Here is a 19505-nt window from a genome sequence, read left to right as displayed (position 1 = left end):
TCCGTGTTGATGGCCTTGCCAGCTTTAGGAATGAAGGTGACCAGGGCGGTCTTCCACTCGATGGGGAGTGGCACTTCCCCAAGCCAGATTGAGTTAATGTAATTCAATAAAGACAGGTATGCCAGGTCGGGGAGGTTGGCTAACAATTTGACTGTAATTTTGTCCCGACCCGGAGCGGTGCCGCGTTTCATTTTTGCCAGGGCCGCCCTCAGGTCGTGGAGCTGGAACGGTTGATCCAGCTCAACGTTCTCAGAACCTGCATAAGAGTACGCCGGCCCACGGGGGTCCTGTGTGGTGCACAAGTACTGGTCCCGGAGCTTGTGCGCCAATTGAGTTGTGCTGCCCTGAAAGCTGTGTATTGCTCTTTGGAGGTGTTTTTGAGTTTCCATGCGTGTTTGCGTTGGGTCAATTAGGGCGCGAAAGAGCCGCCACGTGTTCCGGCTGGACATTTGCCGCGCGGCCGTATTGCATCGGACCACCCAGTTGGAGTCGGCGAGTTGGGCCGCATACTCAGCCGCTCGTTGAGTGAGCTCGGCGATGCGAGCTTTAAGTTTTCGGTTGTGCTTTTGCCGGCGCCACCGACGGACGAGGCAATGCCGGGCCTCCCAGGGGTGGAGCAGGTGGTTGTCCACATCCGAGACCGCCTCTGAGAGTTGAATTTGAGTTTCGGAGGAGCGAAAGCAAGAGACCAAATGTTGTGACCAAGACTGGTAGCCTTGCTCATGTATGGGTGTGGTAGTGTTATAATTTTGCCTGAACATGGTCCAATTGGGAGTCGGGCTTGCGTTGTTGGTCGTGCTAAAGGATGGGTCCTAATCATTGTGTTCAGGAGGCAGTGGTCGCTGCCGAGGGTTTCCTCGGTGTTGACCCAGTCTGCATACTGAATGTTGCGGGTGAAGGTCAAGTCCGGACAGGTATCCCTAGTCACGGAGTTGCCGATACGAGTTGGGTGGACTGGGTCAGTGTGAAGAGTGAGGCCCAGCGTTGACTCAAGCTCCGCCAACTTGCGTCCCCGCTTCTCTTCACGACAGTAACCCCACATCCGAGCGGGAGCGTTGAAATCGCCCACAATCAGGAGGGGGTCCCGACCCGCAACTCTCAGCGCGCGGCTAAAGAGGTCCGCGAATGATACATTCGGCAATTTCGGATTGCAGTATACAGTGAGTATGTCTAGCGGTGCATCCTGCTTGCGCAGTGGGAGGAGGGTCGCATTTACATAGGAGTATTCAAGTTGTATGTCTAAGTCGACCTGGTTGGCTGTATAATTTCTATGGACTAATAGACAAGACGAGGGGTCCTGCTGGAACGTCGTATATTTTGTTAGTGCGGCGCCTTTCCCTGGCTCTTGGAGGGCAACCACGGCTGGCAAATGCTCAAAGGTTGAAAGGAAAAGTCGGAGGTCGGCCCGCTTGGAACGGGACCGGAGCCCCCGACAGTTCCACTGAGTAATCGTAATGGGGGAAGCCGATTTGGAAAGGGGAGAGCGCCTACACCGGGGGTGTCCCGCCATGCTCAGATTTAGAGGTGAGAGGTGGAAGTGAGGCTGCCCCCGAGCCAGATACCAGGGGCTGAAGCTCAGCACCTAGAGGGGGGCAGCTGTCTTCGTCATCGTCAAGGTCATTTACTCGGCGGGACAATCTGGAGGGCCGACCAGATACGTCCTTAAGAGGACCGGCTCTGCGAGAAAGGCGGGTGTTAGTCGCGACGTGTTGAGCGATCATAGAGGGGATAGCCTCCATGACTCTAGCGATGAGGCGTTCCATCGCTGTCTCCAACAGGGTGTCAAATTTGGAATTTAGACGGGCTTCGAGTTCGGCAAGGGAAGGTTCCAGAGCCGGCGTCGCCGCCTTCTCGCTCTCCACAGCGTCCGTGTCGGAGTTACTAGGGGGAGGGGGAGTTGTTTTAGCCTATAAGGCTTCAATTTGGCAAGTAGCATCTCGTTTTGTGCCCGGAGAGAAGCTACAATGTTGTGGAGCTCAGCGTCAGCCGCCGAGCGAGGGGGAGGGGAGAGGAGGTGGGAGGAGGAGGAGGCAATCCTGCCTGAACCGTTCACCTGTTTGCCATTTTTGACGGCGTTGGCCCAGGAGCCGGTCGCGCCATTGTTGTCTTGGGAGCGGGCCTGCTTCTCCTGGCCGCCGTGTGGGGGCGTTGGTGGCACTTGACAGCTCTTGGCGTCCTTCCCGCTGGTAGGCGTCTGCCGTTTTGAAGCATCGCTGCCGATGCTGCTTGGGTGACGTGGCTGCCTGCCCGTCCCGCTGGATTTCCCGCCCTTAGGGGCGGCTGGCTTGGTATGGCGATATTTTGCAGTGCAGTCCCGCGAGTTCGTGGCATGGCCACCACCACAAACCGCACATTTTGGCTGACACTCGTGAGGGGTCCGCACCCCCTCTTTTACGGGTGCCTGCTGTCCACACAGGCCACACGTGTCTTGGGTTGGGTTGGGGCAAGAGTCCACCCGATGGCCGACAGTTCCACACAAGCTGCAGGCCGGAATAGTGCGGAAATATGGCTGCACTGTGACAATCTCAGAGTTGTAGTGCACGTATCGAGGCCTCACCGTGCCGGCAAAGGTAAGCCTGGCCTTGTTTGAGGAGCCGAACTTGCGAATATCTAGTAAAGTGCCGCTCCTCCACTGCACGCAAGGTTGGAGAGACTCAGACGTCTCTTGGTTGGCCACCGTAATGACCCCATAGCAGACGTCCTCTTGATGTTCTTTCAGATGGCCGGCGAGAGGCACATCTCCTTTGGTCGATTTGATGGAAAACTCGCCTAGCAGACGGTCTGCGACGTGAGCGTTCCGGGTGGTAGCTAGGATCAAATTTTGCTCCTTGCATAGGAGGAGGCTCAACTGCTGGCGCTTGTCCGAAATAGGCCGCGAGAAGCCCACGACTTCGTAAGAAGCTCCTTCAGGAAAAAATTGTGTTGCAGGTCATAAAACTGGCCATTGGCTGGAAGGCAGTGACGTTACGTGACCGGAATTGACGTGTATAAGTTTCGATGCATCTTCCTTTCGTCCGTGTCACCATCTTCAAAGAAACATCTAACCACCAGCTAGATGTCCAGAAGAGATGACTGGCTGTGGGCAGACAGACGTGAAGGGTCCGCAAAGACAACCGTGAAAGATTGACACACGCAGTCTATAGGTATCAGCAACTTCTAATGCTCTCACAGTGCCAGCACATGAAGTAATTGGTTGTTTCAGTTAATTTTTTAAATAACCCGCCCCCACATGCATACCCAATATACTTTCAATAGCGCAAGAAGCCTTACTGACACAAAAGGGCTCAGACAACGAGCCTGAGAGGGGCTCACCTGAGCAGCGTTTCCGATGTCACTGCAGGTGCGAACACTGCTGCCGGAACAAGCTCGGCACCAAGCTCAAGGAAGGGTCCACATTTCGGCGCTAAATCATGCGTTCGACGCCTACTGCGTTTTACACCCAAACGGCGGCAGGAAGGTCTTCAAGGTGAGCCACCGGATTCGTATTCTCACTCCTACACTGAGTGGCAATCTATGAAGGCTAACTTATGCGCAGCGGATTTTGGTGCAAACGTCTCCCGCAAAAAAAAAAAAAACTTTTTTTTTCATGTGCACAAATCACACATTAACGTTTTTGAATGATGGGAATGTGCAGGCCTCATCCGCTCTTTCTTCGTAGTGCCTCTTATTTGAAGCTTACAACGAGCTCAGGAGCTCGCAATTGCGTCCGCTGCTGGTGAAAAGCCTTGCGCGACGCATTGGACAAGCAAGGCAGGCAGGCATTATAGTAGTTCCTTGGCTGGCTTTTATGGCCGCGAAAATGCCGGTTGGCTGCTCTACGCTGCAGGAAAGCACAAATACCGGGGGTTTCAAATTATTCAATAGTGTTTTTTTTTTAATCTTTGAAAGTACATCTGTACAGTCTCTGCAGGTTGATTCATCATAGGGCGGACATTAATTCCGGGGTAGAATGCAGGAAAAAAAACGATCGATAAACAGAACTTTAGATATCCAGTTTCTCAGTTTATATTTTTGAGTACACAATTGAAGTGTGAACTGCAATACCGTGTAAATGGGAGGTGCGCAAAGATTTCAAATTTTCGGGTTTGGGATCGTTGTTCGCGATATCGAACATTAAAAAAAGAAGAAGCTGCTTTAGAAGCTCGTCAAGTTGGCTTCCCTAGGTTCCAGTCTACGTATTTCATAACGTAGAAGGTGTACTATTAGCGTCAATTGAAACGCGAACAGAACAACTCGCAGATATTATACTAGGGAGGCAAAAAACATAAGCAATTGATTTTCCCATCGAAGCCGAAAAGACCGCTCTTCTGAAATGTTAATAGCCTGTGCCTGTATTTCATCTCTAGCTTCTAATATGCTTGATTTTTTGTGCTTGCGTTCCAGTTGTTTTGTTCGCATTTCATTTGACGCTGATAGTACACGTGGTTCCCGTGGTGATATCACGCCCAGACACGACATTTTAGGAATGTACAATACGGCAAAATTAACTTACCGTGTTATTAACAGCGCATTTCTCACGTTCGATATTTCGAACCACGATGCCGATTCAGGCCTTTTATACACAGGGCTCGCCTTCGATGTTGAGTGCCTTAAATTTCGCATTCCAATGTTGCACCTAAAGCAAAGATTGAACTCAGGCTTCAGTAGTTAATTTAACCTAAACGTATTTTTAATGCACTCGGTCGCGTAGATAAAGGTGTTTTGGGGAATTATAAAAAAATGGCTGTTTTGAAGTTGTCCTTCATCTCCTCGGTCATGAGTCATGCTGTGGCGGACATTATAAAATTAGTTCCAAGTAATGGTTAGGGGAGGACTTATTGACCAGCATCTGTTAAATAATTCCAGTAGCGACATTTAGGTGTTTGCAATGAGCAAATTGTAGGCCATCATCCGTCTCTCCCATATCCACAAATACTTCAGGGAAAATACCCTGCGGCGCAATGGTGCTCACAGTTACAGCTCTCCAGACGGACAGATCGGGTGCCCGATGGCTGCAGAACATCGCAAAGGCAAGCCCAAGGACTGACGTCACTCGGAGATGTGCGTGCCACGTGCATCCAGTATTTCTTATCCGGGTCGAGCTATCACAAGCTTCGCGCCGCGGCCACCATCTTCTTCAACCTCCTCGCCCGCCAAAATTGGACTTGTCTTCACCAGCGCTGAGTGCTACCACTGCCCACGAATGCATTATCCGGCAGATCTTTCGCTTGGGTCAGAGCGAGTTACCGACGGGCTATTCAAGGCCGAACAGGAGGCCTAACAAGGCCTAACAAGGCCTAACTGGCCAGTCCCAGATGCTGTGATACGGCATACGCTCGGTGACAGAATATAGAGTGAGCTTGTTGAGGACAACCTCTCCCACTTCACTAATGTACCGCGGGGAGACGCTCGGTGACAGGGACCTCAACCTAGATTCGCTGCGCGAGTGGCCGCAGAAACAAAATAAAAAACCGAAAATTGAGCTTGTGGGGATAACGGAGCAGCTGCTCACCCTTTTGTCCGACGTGAGTCTAATAGGGCGCGTACCTCGAGCCATCAGTGGATGAAGCCCGGTCTTCGGTCGCTGATGGAAGCTGCCTAAAGTTAGAAATAACGGATGGAGGGAACGTAAAGGGCGAACAAAACGAAGAAGTAGGGGAGAAAATGGAGGGACGCTGTTGCTGTCAGTGAGATCGAAACGCAGCGGATGCCGCTCGCTACCTGAGCCGCGAACGTTGTCTTGTCGTTGTCCCGCCTTTTTGCGCCAGTATGAATGCATACCAACTCGCCCAGATCTCAGCTTTACTAAACGTTGTAGGGCTGTCTAATCCCCGAGCGACTGTGCTCGGTGAGCGGGAGCTCAGCCGATTACCTCTGCGGGCGGCCGGAAAAACATGTGGACAAATAAAAAAAACAGCTCTCGCCGACGGCTCAGTAGCTGCTCTTGTATTGCCCTTTTATTAGTCCTCTCAAGCAAAAAAACTGAACAATATATAATTGAAAGATAAATGAACCCCAAACCAGCCAGACTTTTCACAGCTTAAAGCCAACAAAAAATAAATGAAAAGGCCACTCGTCGTTGTCGTCCTCGAGGGGCTCGCAGTCGTCAAGACCAAGTTGCGTTCGCCCCCAAGCCAGAAGCCGACCGGGTGTGTAACCAGACTGAGGGACGGCGTGCGGCAAAGGCCTCGTAGCAGTGACAGCGGCCCCGCGACAACGCATACAGGGCTAACCTTCGACTTCAGGAACTGCCGCCTCGGACGAGGATTTTACCAGAAGGGCCTGCGCTGGAAAGAGTGTATAGGAAGCCTTTTGAGATTTTTTTTCGCCTCCTTATAAATTTGGTGCTAAAGCAGCACTTCGCTAGCAATCCTAAAAACGCAGATGGGTTTCTGAAGCCTCGACCTTTGACCTTTGAGGTAAAATGACCTTGACGAAATTTGCCGGTGAACATGGGTGAATTAGTCTCAAAGTGGAATTGGCCCACCTCCAAAAACGGTGTTGGCCCACCCCCACAATTTGGAACGCCCCCAAAATGGGCCTCGCCCACCCCACTAAAATTTGAAAATTTAATTGGGCCACGCTCGGAACCATGCTCTCGTACAATATTTCGCGCTTATAAATGCTAAACTGCCAGCCATTTCTTTGGCGCTTCGCGCCCGCACTGGACGATGGTGATGACAGGTCTCATTTTGGGGGGTGAGGAAGTTGCGCTAGCCGGCGGCCGAAGCAGGCCGTTTGTAACAGTTTGAGCCGCAAAACAAGTGCGAGATGCGTGTAATTCGCACAGCTCCGAGTGACGTCAGCCTATTGTCGTGGCTTTGATGGTCTGCGGCCGCTGGTCGCCCGGTGTGCGCGTGAGAGCTGAAAGTCTGACCCCCGTTGCGCCGCACGCAATTACACTTTCCCAGATCAAATGGTGAATGTCAGACCCAGTGACAATCCCGTAGGATTTCCGCATTAAAATGAAATCCATAACTGTCATAATTATGAAGTCCGTAAACAGATGTGTGCCGATTAGTCCGCTAATAAATACTTAGAACCTTTTTATTAGTCCGCTATGGCTGCGTCTATGATCGTACAAAACGGAAAATTTAATCTCAAAAACCCTTGTTTTTAACTTATCAAAATCCTTTAAACACTCTCTAGTGTCCGCGCTGTTGTAGAATACGCATGCAGAGACCGTACGGACGTATCTTTCGAGGCTTTTTGAAAAAAAATCTGTATTTAATGACATAAAACACTCCGTTTATATCGTCAAATGAAAAGGACACACAGGAGAAATAAAATACTTGACCATGTATGGAAGTCCCTCTAGTGACTTGCAACTACTTGGAGATCTTACTGAACAAAGCGATATCTGACTCACCGTTTTACAGCTCGTGACGATGAAAATGATATTGTTTTGTTTTCCTCTCTGCCGATGTGGACTAATGTGGACTAATTTGATGAGATATTTTTCCCTGCTTTTTTCCTAAACAGGTCGGAGAGACCTACGTGACTCAAGTGTTCGCTGAGCCAGGTGGCGCGCCACTTTATTACCTGGTAAGAACTCCGCATCGGAAGCTAATGTGATCTTGATTGGAGGTTTGATAACGCTCGACCCACCTCTAAAGCAGGCTGCATCCCCAGTTGAAAACCGTGGAAGTTTTCAAAACGCCACAGTGGTAAATGCCAGGGAAAACAGATCAAGCAGTCGTACCCTAATGTTCAAATAGTTTCTCAGTAATATACGTGAAGACGTAGTGGGCATCAGTGAGCACTTCAATTTTTCGAACCTGGAGTCGAGTTTACTACAGGTAGCCGCTGAACTTCTGCACGATCGTTTCCGGGACTGTGGATCTAGGAAACACTAAGGTATTCTTCCCGTTTATGATCCTACCGGACCATAATAGAGGCGCCACCATTCTAGCACGACGGCCGAGGCTTGATTTGATGCGCCCTTTTTTGTGATCTTCAAAAAGGAAGCACGGCAAGGGCCCTGACATATGTGTCTGGTTAAGAATAAGTTATTGCTCAAACACTGAAGCCTATGCCTTCTGTAGGTAGATGGGTTACGATAATGAACACGCCAGATAAATTCACCCACCACACCGAAAAGGAGCAAAGTGACAACAGGTTTAGCTTTGTGGGGTTTAACGTCCTAAAGTGACTCAGGCTATGAGAGACGCCGTAGTGAAGGGTTCCGGAAATTTCGACCACTTAGTGTTCCTTGAGTCTATCAGGTCAGCAGCCGAGTGCCGTAACCACTGAGGTTCCCGAAGTGAGAACTGCTCAATATGGGTGTAACAGGATATTTTTCTGAAAATACAAACCATGCACTGTTGCAGACCACGCGAAGAAACGTGCGGCTACAATTAAAAAGTTTCTGTTCTTAATACAGAAGCAATGCAGCCTGCTTTACAGGGTTTGTCGATGTTCTCGAGGACACGATTGTCGCGTTTACTCACGCGAAACCCTGGCTGCGCCTTCCGCAGCCTCATCACCCCCAGAGACATGTCGAAGGAGGACACACGTTCATCCTATTCTCTGGTGCAGGCGTCAATACCACTTGCCAAGACCACTGTCTCAACAGCGAGCTAGAAAGAAAGCAAACCGCGCGCTTCTTTTGTGTCCCGTTTATCACCAGCGTTGCACTGCACTGCTTCGTGTGCACGGCTTGCTTTACCATTGAGTGCCTTCGACGCATATGTACAGCCCAGCCATGTATTACGGAGCACGCTGCAACGATCAAACTCTTGTCACGCTTAAGCTAACGGAAATTAGAAATTAGTTTATACATATTGTCACGTAGCAGTTGGTACAGGTAGCGCCGCGTCCAGACGGCAGAGGAACGCCAACACCGAGATGATGCCAGCGCACACCGAGACGGCCAGGATGGAACGTCGAGCTTCGTCTTCTTCAGCAGCGAACCGCGTGGCGCACGAGCTGCGTGCCGAACAGCCGCCGAGCGGCTATTGTTGTAGACGCGGCATTACCCTCCCTCTCGGAAAGAGCATCGGCCCGATGCTTTAACAAGAAAATAGGGAGAAAGAAGCAAAAAACAACAGAGTAACGCACAGCACTTAGTCACTGAATGTCTCGCGAAAAATAGGGCTTCATCCGCACTACATGAACAATCTCTGGTCTCTGCTGACGGCGAGTAGTCCGGGAAGCCCCATCAGGGAGGACTTCATAGGTTACGTCGCTTAGCTGACGGAGAACTCGGTAGGGGCCGAAATACTGCTTGAGCAGTTTTTCGGAAAGGCCACGGCGTCGAATGGGGGTCCATACCCACACTTTGTCGTCCGGGGCGAACGTCATCAGTCTGTGGCGGCGGTTGTAACGTCGGGCGTCACGGTCTTGTTGGTTCAGGATGCGCACTCTTGCAAGTTGTCGAGCTTCTTCTGCGCGAAGCGTGAACTCCTCGGCGCCAACGTCGGGGTCGCGGCCATCATGGGGCAGCATTGCTTCCAACATTGTCGACACTTCGCGGCCGTACAACAGACAGAAGGGCGTCCTCCGCGTGGTTTCCTGTTGAGCCGTGTTATACGCGAAAGTAATATATGGCAGGATATTGTCCCAAGATCGATGCTCAACGTCAACATACATGGACAGCATGTCGACGAGAGTTTTGTTGAGGCGCTCGGTCAGGCCATTCGTCTGGGGATGGTAGGCGGTTGTTTTCCTGTGAGTAGTGCCACTCAGCCGCATGAGGGATTCCAAGAGTTTGGCAGTGAAAGCGGTGCCTCTATCCGTGATAATTAGTGCTGGAGCGCCATGCCGGAGGACGATGCGTTCCACGAAAAATTTCGCAGCCTCGGCTGCTGTGCCGCGCTGGAGGGCCTTGGTTTCAGCGTAGCGCGTAAGGTAATCAGTAGCGACGATAATCCACCGGTTTCCCGAAGATGAAGTTGGAAAAGGGCCGAGAAGGTCCATGCCAACTTGCTCAAACGGGATTCTGGGCACTTGAACGGGATGTAAAAGTCCAGCTGGCTTGACAGGGGGTGTTTTTCGTCGTTGACAATTACGGCACGTGCGCACATAGTGTCGTACAGTCGCCGCAAGCTTAGGCCAGTAATAGCTCTTTTTGATCCGAGCCAGAGTGCGGGCGTAGCCGAGGTGACCTGCGGTGGGCTCGTCGTGACACGCCTGCAAGATTTCTTCACGGAGATTCGCTGGAACGACGAGGAGGTAGTCGCTTCCGGTTGGAGAAAAGTTGGCTTTGTACAGCACGTTGTTGCGCAGACAAAAGGAGGACTGGGTTCTTGCGAAGGGCTGGGGAACCTCTTCGGTACGGGCTTCCAGGAAGTCGATGAGAGGTTTCAGCGCCGGGTCCTCACGTTGCTGACTGGAAATAGTCGCTGCGTCTACGGCTGCGATGAGAGGAAAGTCTGGTTCGTCGTCGTCGCGCACAGCCTCGACTGGATATCTGGACAAGCAGTCGGCATCGTTGTGCTGGCGCCCTGATTTATAAACGATGGACATGTCAAACTCCTGAAGGCGTAAGCTCCAACGCGCAAGGCGGCCAGAGGGATCCCGTAAGTTCGTCAACCAGCAAAGAGAGTGGTGGTCGGTTACAACTTGAAAATGCCGGCCGTACAGGTAAGGTCGAAATTTTGTCACAGCCCATACCACGGCAAGGCATTCTTTTTCGGTCGTGGAATAATTAGATTCGGCACGAGACAGAGTGCGGCTGGCGTATGCTATTACGCGCTCAGCGCCGTCCTGCCACTGAACGAGTACAGCACCGATACCCACGTTGCTGGCATCTGTGTGGACGAGAGTCTCCGCACGAGAATCGAAATGACCAAGGACAGGCGTGGTTTGCAAGCGTCGCCGTAATTCATCAAATGCCTGCTGCTGCTGTTCTGTCCACGTGAATGGGACGTCCTCTCTTGTAAGATGCGTCAACGGTGCAGCAAGTCGGGAAAAGTTGGCAATGAACCGCCGGTAATACGCGCAAAGGCCCAAAAAACGCCGGACCGTTTTCTTGTCCGAAGGAGTGGGAAAGTTGGCGACGGCAGCTGTTTTAGCAGGATCCGGCCGGACTCCACGATGGCTGACGACATGGCCCAGGAAAAGGAGCTCCTCATAACCAAAGTGGCATTTCTCGGGCTTCAACGTCAGGCCGGCAGATCGTATAGCCTGTAGCACGGTCAAGAGGCGCTGGAGGTGTTCTTCGAACGTTGGCGAAAATACAACAACATCGTCCAGGTATACCAAGCACGTCTGCCATTTCAGGCCCGACAAAACAGCGTCCATCATTCTCTGAAATGTTGCTGGAGCTGAACACAAACCGAAAGGAAGGACCTTGAACTCATAAAGGCCATCCGGCGTCACGAACGCTGTCTTCTCGCGATCCCGCTCGTCAACTTCGATCTGCCAGTAACCACTTTTTAAGTCCAGCGAAGAAAAGTAGCGCGCGTGCCGCAACCGGTCAAGAGAGTCGTCAATGCGTGGTAACGGGTAGACGTCTTTCTTGGTAACCTGGTTAAGCTTCCGGTAGTCAACGCAAAATCGCAGACTACCATCCTTCTTCTTAACCAAAACCACAGGCGAAGCCCACGGGCTCCTCGACGGCTGAATAACACCATCCTGCAGCATATCTTTGACTTGTTCAGCTATGGCTTCACGCTCCCGCAGTGAGACACGGTATGGGTTTTGCCGAATTGGTCGGGTACTGCAGTCCGTAATGATGCGGTGCTTAGCGAGAGGCGTCTGTTTGACTGCCGACGTAGACGAGAAACAGTCTTGGAACTGATGCAGTAGGCCGACTAGGCTCTCCCTATCGGCTGGGGTTAAGCCTGGGTTCACGTCGAGGATCAGCTGAGGTGTGCAAGAATTGGACGTTTCGCTCTGGAGGGCAAGGCAGTCGTTAATTTCGGCGATGCCCTCGAAGTATGCGACCGCAGTGCCCTTGGCGATGTGTTGCCGTTCGGTCCCGAAATTCGTTAGAAGGACATCTGCTAGGCCGTTCCGTAGCGTGACGATACCTCTGGCGATGCAGACCCCATGGGAGAGCACAAGCGCAGTGTTCTGTTCTGCTACGCCGTCAGCACTGCACAGGTCGTCACAAATGACGGTAACGAGGGCACAGGATCGCGGAGGGACGGTCACATCGGCGTCGATTATGCGCAGGGCCACTCTGCGTGGTTCGGTGTCGGCTGGAATCGTTCCAGGGGTCGAAAATGTTACCAGACGATCAGGAAGGTTTATGATAGCACCATGCTCACGCAAGAAGTCCATTCCGAGAATCAGGTCTTTGCAGCAGTGCGGCAGAACAACAAAAGTGCCAACAAAAGCAGAATTGGCAATGGTGACTCGAGCAGTGCATCTTCCGACAGGCGTCATGAGGTGACCGCCAGCAGTACGAATTTGAGGTCCATCCCAGGCTGTCTTTACCTTGCTGAGGCGATCCGCGAGGTGCTTGCTTATGATCGAAAAGTCCGCGCCTGTATCGACTAAAGCAGTCACTGGGTGCCCGTCAACGTGAATGCGGAGGTCGGCGCTAACTGCATCGGTGTCAGGGAAACTCGGGTTCACAGAATCGTGCTGCGGCGGCATCGGGATCTCGGCATCGCGCTCCGGCGGCGTTCGGGGGTCTTCGTTATATCCGCTGTCAGCAACCTTCCCCCCTGAGGTCGCCGCTTTCAGTTTCCCCGGCGCGGGCTTGGAGACCTGCCCCGCAGTCCATCTGAGAAAGGCTGGCGGCTGGGCGACGTGACGCGTGCGGGAGACGGAGATCGGGGTCGGCGGTTAGAGGTGGTGTCATGGGCAGCAAGGTACTCCTCTATTTCGTGGGGTCGCTCACCGAAACGGGGACAAGGAGCGTCACGTGGGAAACCCCGGAGGCCGATTTCACGGTATGGGCAACGGCGATACAGGTGGCCGGCTTCCCCGCAATGGTAACAGAGCGGCTGCTGATCAGAAGTGCGCCAAACAGCCGCCTTCCGGGCCGGTGGGCGCATGGCAGGTCCTCGCTGAGGCCGCTGGTAGAATGACGGTGGCGGAGCGGTTGGCGGCGGCGGGTGGTACGGCAAGCGTTGCACAGGTGGCAACTCGGAACGGAGAGCCGCGGCGTAGCTCATGGGGCGTGGCTCAGGCATGACTGGAGGAGGCGGTGAAAATGCTTGACGAATCTCGTCGCGCACAACCTCGGTAAGAGCCGCAGCCGTCGGGTCAGACGAGGCAAGGGTCAGTTTCTGCAGCTCTTCACGGACCACGGCGCGTATGAGCTCACGCAGCGACGCATTGTCGCTGGACACGCTCAAAGAAGCCGCACTGGCGCTTGGCTCACCGCACAAGGAGTCATTTCGGCGGTAGCGTTGATGCAAGGCCCGCTCAATGGCGGTCGCCTCTTTGATGAAGTCGGCTACCGTCTGCGGGGGATTCCGGACCAAACCAGCGAAGAGTTGGTCTTTCACACCTTGCATCAGGTGGCGGAGCTTCGCGGATTCCGCCATATCTGGGTCAGCGCGCCGACAAAGACGGGTCACGTCCTCGGCGAACATGGCAACTGTCTCATTAGGCTTTTGGACGCGAGCGTCCAGGAGGCGCCGCGCACGATCCCGGCGGTCCGTGCTAGCAAAGGTGTCCCGGACCTGCTGGCGGAAGGTATCCCAGCTTTGGAGATCGGCCTCCCTGTTCTCGAACCAAATCTTGGCTCCATCTTCGAGGGCGAAATACACGTTCCGCAGCTTCTGCGCAGGGCTCCATTGGTTGAAATCGGCAACCCGCTCAAACTGGTCAAGCCAGTCTTCAACGTCTTCGAAAGTGACGCCATGGAAGCTGGCTGGCACGCGGGGTTGCTGGAGCGTCAAGTGTGAAGCGCTAGCCTGAGCCATGGTGGTATGCTCACCAGGTCGATGAGTGCGTGCCTCTTGTGGGAGGAGACCAAACTCTGGGACCAGTCCCAGGAGGCGGCGGCTGCTGCGGTGAACGGGCGTGCAGACAAGGGGTAGCTGGTCAGGACTCGATGAGCGGCTGTCTGAAGAGGTGTTGGACATGGGACGTCGAGCCCGCAACCTCCACCAGTGTCACGTAGCAGTTGGTACAGGTAGCGCCGCGTCCAGACGGCAGAGGAACGCCAACACCGAGATGATGCCAGCGCACACCGAGACGGCCAGGATGGAACGTCGAGCTTCGTCTTCTTCAGCAGCGAACCGCGTGGCGCACGAGCTGCGTGCCGAACAGCCGCCGAGCGGCTATTGTTGTAGACGCGGCAATATGTTAGCACACAACTCAGGTGCGCTCACCCCTGAGCCCAAGAAGCCATAATATCTTTTTGTGAAATGCGTGAGGGCACTTAAAACGCTAAAGAGTGTTCAGTAATATTTGGGTGGCACCTGGACACCTGCCCTCATAAGTGGCGCGTGGCATTTTATCGAATCTAGCACTGCCCGGGCCCTGTGTCCTGCAACGGAAGAGCAATTGGAAGTAGTGGAATGCGTACTTTAATGCAAGTGCATCAGAGCAATCCGCTTCTGGGGCAAGCTGAGAGCGACATTGATGCACGCGGTGAAAGAAAGTACGATGCGCTACAGCACGAGCCAAGAAAACCATGGTCGCAAGGAACACGGCAACAAAGCCCCCTGTTCGTCAGACACGGTTAGATAAAGGTAGATTTATGGCGTATGTGCACATGGGTAAAGAGCGCCTTCCACTAAATTGTTTGGTATGCACGAGGTGAGGCTAAATGCTAATTTTCCCCAAAAATTTTTCGTTGCCTTGGAAAAACATATGAACAAAAAAATCGTATAACCACTCCCTATCTGACGACCAGTGCTCACTTTTTGCCGTACTCCTCGAAGTCGACAAACATTGGCATGTTTTATTTTTATTAAGGTGAGGCGTGGAAGGTCCGGCCTCGTTGAAAACGTTGCGTAGGTTACTTCACCGGGCATCTCAAATCATGAGCCATTCTCCTATTGTCTACAGTGTTTCTGTTTATGATTTTCAGGAGCTTACTGGTGATCAGCTCAGGTAAACGGGGAAGCATAAACATCTTAAAATTTGTTCCTTGCGCAAATTGAAGTGAAAAAAAAATGATTCAGAACATTCGATGTTTTGGGCTGTCTGGGAGATAAAATTTCATTTCCTTGTCAACAGGTCATTCAAAACGGACGGATCATCCATCACGGAGCACTGCGAAAGCAGAATTTGTATGCAGACTTTCCTCCCGTGAGCATCCTGGTAACACCAGACATGGCCCCCATCTTCCGACTGCTAGTGTTAAACTTTCATAGGGGTCACGTGTTCACTGACTCGATCGCAGTCGAGGTGGAGCCGGTCTGCACGGACTCATCCAACGTAAGTAGCCACAGTCGTCATCACATGTTTAATATTAAGTTTTCCTAACTTTAATAATGGGATTTTTACGCATCTTTTGCCTCGCTGTCTCTCTGATTTCGTCTATGAGATATTCTGGTAGGTCTTAAGATTAACATGCAGAAAACCAAAGCAATGTTCAAAAGTCTAGCAAGGAAACAGCAGTTCGCAATTATTAGCGAGGTGCTGGAAGTAGTAAGGAAATACATCTACTTAGGGCAGGTAGTGGCCGCTAATCCGGATCATGAGGGGGAAATAACTAGAAGCATAAGAATAGGGTGGAGCGCATATGGCTGGTTCTTGCAGATCAGTAATGGCAGTTTAGCAATATCCCTCAAGAGAAAAGTATAAAACAGATGTATCTTACCGGTACTCACCTACAGGGCTAACGAAGGCTAACGTGGGCTAACGAAGGCTACGTGGAGGCTAACGAAGAGGGTTCAGCTTAAGGACAACGCAGTGAGCTATGGAAAGAAAAATGATAGGTGTAACATTAGGAGATCGGAAGAGGGTGGAATTGGTGAAGGAACAAACGCGTGTTAAAGAAATCAAGAGAAAGAAGTGGGCTTTGGCAGCGCATGTAATGGGAAGGCAAGATAACCGCTGGTCCTTAAGGGTATCGGAGTGGGTTACAAGAGGACGCAAGTGCCGCAGGAGGTGGCAGAAAGCTAGGCGGGCGGATGAGATTAAGAAGTTTGCGGGGATGCGGTGGCCGCAACTTGCATATAACAGGATTGACTGGAGGAACATGGGAGAGGCCTTTGCCCTGCAGGGGGCGTAGTCAGGCTGATGATGATGATGAATAATCTGAGCTATTCGACTGTTTCAGATGTATGGCGTACAAGGAATAAACAGGAGTATCTGAAAGCACGAAGGTAGAATTGCCTTGCGAAAACGTCAGGACGCAGGCTGCGAATTGGAAATTCCTATTTATGTGTGCAGCTTCCACTGCTGCTCCAGTCGTGCGCTGTGCTGGCTAGAATTTGTAAATAAGATCTGAACTAGTGTATTCCTCAGCAAAGATTAGAGATAATGTTACGTAGGTGACGATGGCGTGCAGAAAATATGAAAAGAGGTGACTACTGTGCCCGCAGAATATACACTCCAAAACTAAACCAAAATTGCACCTGAAGGCTTCCAACAGGCGCCTACTTATGATGTAATTTTCACTTGAGGTTGAGCGGTAATGGGCAACTATGCGGCATTTGCAAGTAACAGGTGGTGAAAAACAATTACTCTTTGTTTTTGTACCTGTTCTTATCAGTGCCTCTATATTATCGAGCTGTTCCGTTTTTCGTAGCGCGGATAATAATCAATGAATTTGGTCGTTTCTTGGCATCATTAATGGCACTTTCTATGGTTAGTCAGTGCTTTCTTTGGTACACGAATATCAGGCGATTTAATAACTGCTGCACGGCTCTTAAAATTTGAAATCAGGTGTTTCAGATCATTTTCTAGTGAAAACTACACTAGGCAAGCAGACGCTCATTTCGCAGTGCCTGCCGAAGGCCCTTGCTGCGCATGCGCCAATACCAAGGCACCCAGTACCATGGCAACCATATCACCGCTCGGACTGTCAATCATAAGAAAAGTTAAGGAAAGAAAATTGGTCTCTAGATAGGAACCGATCCCGGCCCGCCAGCGTGCGAGACGAGAACGCTGCTACTCTGCGACGACAATTTTTTTTCTTTATTGCATTTAAACATTGGCGAAAAGAAAAATCTAATCTAAGTATGTTTACGCCAGAAAACACCACGTCACTGTACCCCTGCCCAACAACGGCGATAATGAACAGCCTTGTCGAACAGATAATCTCAATTGAATAGGTTTGGTTAGCTCTTGGTATAAGGTAAAGTATAGGACTCCTTATAGCGCAGTCATATGCCCCTAAGCAAAACATCTCCAATATTTGCACGCTCTAAGACCACAAAAAAAAAAGCATGACGAACTTTATCAAAGCCCCTGGCAAGGTCAACCTGAATTGGTGCTACTTGTCCGGTCTCATCTGACACTGTCTCCGACACTGAACGTGCAATACGAATTTGGTTTGGATGCTGCGGCCTCTGATATCGCAAACCTGATGCGTGCCAATTAAGCGAGCGACAACTAGCTGCATACGATTGGAAAAAATCTTTGCAAAAACTTTCTAATGTACATTACAGAGGGGAAGTGTCGCGAATTGGGGTGACGCGTCCCCGCTAAACACAGATAGAGACCACGGAGGACTGCCCAGCGGTGAACAACCATCTACTCCACATCTTGGAGACCCGCCGCAGTCTCAAGAAACGTTGGAAAAGACAGAAACGTAACAGAACACTCAAGAAGCGCATCCTAGATCTCACTCACAAAGCAGCTCAGTATGCCTCAAAACTTGCTGACGCCAATTGGATAGATCGCTGTAACACGGCGGCCAGGCAGATGTCCGGGGAGAACACTTGAGGCTTTTCCGGAGCCTTATAGACCCCGCGCAGACCCGGGGCGAAACACAGCGCCACTTACAACGAGCACTTCATAATTAAAAGGGCAGCACAACACAACTCGCAGACACACTCAGGGAAAAGTATCTCTGCTGCAAACAGGACCCTTGTGGTCAGGAGTATCTTTACGCAGGCAAAGATAATCCTGAGTTAGACGAACCGTTCCAACTCTTTCATCTCAAGGCAGCCCTGGCTAAAATGAGAAGGGGCATTGCGCCTGGACGGGACAAGGTCACAGTCAAGCTGCTGGCCAATCTCCCTGACCAGGCGTATGAGGCCCTTCTGGAATATATCGACACTATATGGAAGGGCGAAACCCCGCTCCCTCTAGACTGGAAAAAACAGGTCTAGTAACCTTCATCCCCGAGGCGGGAAAGGAAATCAAAACAGACAATTTGAGGCCTATCTCGCTCACCTCCTGTGTGGGCAAGCTAATGGAGACAATGGTGCGGGATAGGCTCTCCGAATACTTGGAACAACGAAACACGTTTCCAGACACTATGTTCGGCTTTCGCCCACATAAGTCGGCACAGGACATACTCCTCCAACTCAACACAGACATAATACAACCAGTTGAACATCCACATAAAGACAAGGTCTTCCTGGCCTTGGACTTGAAAGGAGCCTTCGACAATATCAAACAGAGCGTCATACTGACACATCTCAATGAGACCCACTGTAGCCGCAACACTTTCAACTATATCAAAGACTTTCTCACCCATCGAGCAGCATTAATCAAAATCCAAGAGGCAGAATATGGTTCGTATCAAATCGGTACGCGGGGGACACCACAAGGCGCGGTGCTATCCCCCCTACTCTTTACTTGGTGATGCTCTATCTCCCTGACCAGTTGCAGGGTATTGAAGGCATACGGCATGCGCTGTATGCCGATGATCTCACGATCTGGGCCAGAGGGAAGCTTAGGGCGAATGGAGGAATGTCTGCAAACAGCCGCTCACGTAGTGGATCGCTACGTAGGGCACTGTGGTCTCCAATGCGCACCCAGCAAATCTGAATTTGTACACCTTAAGGCATCCCCTAAGGACACTACCAAAATACATCTCTCCTTAACAGGTGGCCCCATACATGAAGCCAAAGAGATTCGAATACTCGGACTCTTCATCCATAACCAAAGAAGAGTAGACACAACATTGCACAAACTCCGAAAAATTGGAGACCAGGTGGGCCGTATGGTACGTCGCGTCTCCAGTAAGAGAGGGGGTTTCTGAAGCAGGGATGCAGTTCGGCTGGCCCATGCTTTCGTAATCAGCCGAATTCTCTATCCGGTCCCTCATCTACACTTGCGGAAGAACGACGAAAACAAAGTTGAGGTAATACTCTGTAAAATTATGAAGAGGGCACTTGACCTTTTCCTGTCTCCACCTCCAATGCGAGACTTCTTGCATTGGGAGTGGTGAACACATTTCAGGAGCTCAAGGAAGCCCATCTCACAAATCAATACACGCGGCTAGCCCAAACAAAGTCGGGCCGTGACATGCTAGCCCCGCTTAACATCCAACACGATTTCCACATTCAGGAGCGGGTCCAAGTGCCCGAACTCTGGAGACGCGCCGACAGAGTTCGACCTTCCCCACTAAGATGGATAAGGAAGATCATAGTGGTTGTCGCCAGGCTAGGGCGGAAGCCTTAGCGCGCCACTATGGCAACAAGCAAGGTGTCTACTACGTAGACGTAGCCGGGCCGACCATAGTGGTTGTCGCCAGGCTAGGGGGGAAGCCT

At 51.5% G+C, this 19505-nt stretch overlaps 1 pseudogene across 1 annotated transcript in view; it reads left to right on the top strand.

Annotated features, from left to right (window-relative positions):
• Positions 1 to 19505, top strand: part of LOC149337667 (complement C3-like) — a 166087-nt pseudogene that overhangs the window by 49142 nt on the left and 97440 nt on the right. Inside the window, exons 11-13 of the transcript XR_016284417.1 lie at positions 3341 to 3466; positions 7462 to 7524; positions 15070 to 15270. The product of XR_016284417.1 is annotated as a complement C3-like (transcript). The remainder of the gene's footprint in view (positions 1 to 3340; positions 3467 to 7461; positions 7525 to 15069; positions 15271 to 19505) is intronic.

The sequence above is a fragment of the Amblyomma mixtum genome, chromosome 7 (assembly GCF_055824585.1).
Source record: "Amblyomma mixtum isolate Tamu chromosome 7, ASM5582458v1, whole genome shotgun sequence".
NCBI classification, from domain to species: domain Eukaryota; kingdom Metazoa; phylum Arthropoda; class Arachnida; order Ixodida; family Ixodidae; genus Amblyomma; species Amblyomma mixtum.
The sequence above is the reverse complement of the archived record's forward strand: the minus strand, read 5'-3'. Positions and strand labels throughout refer to the sequence as shown.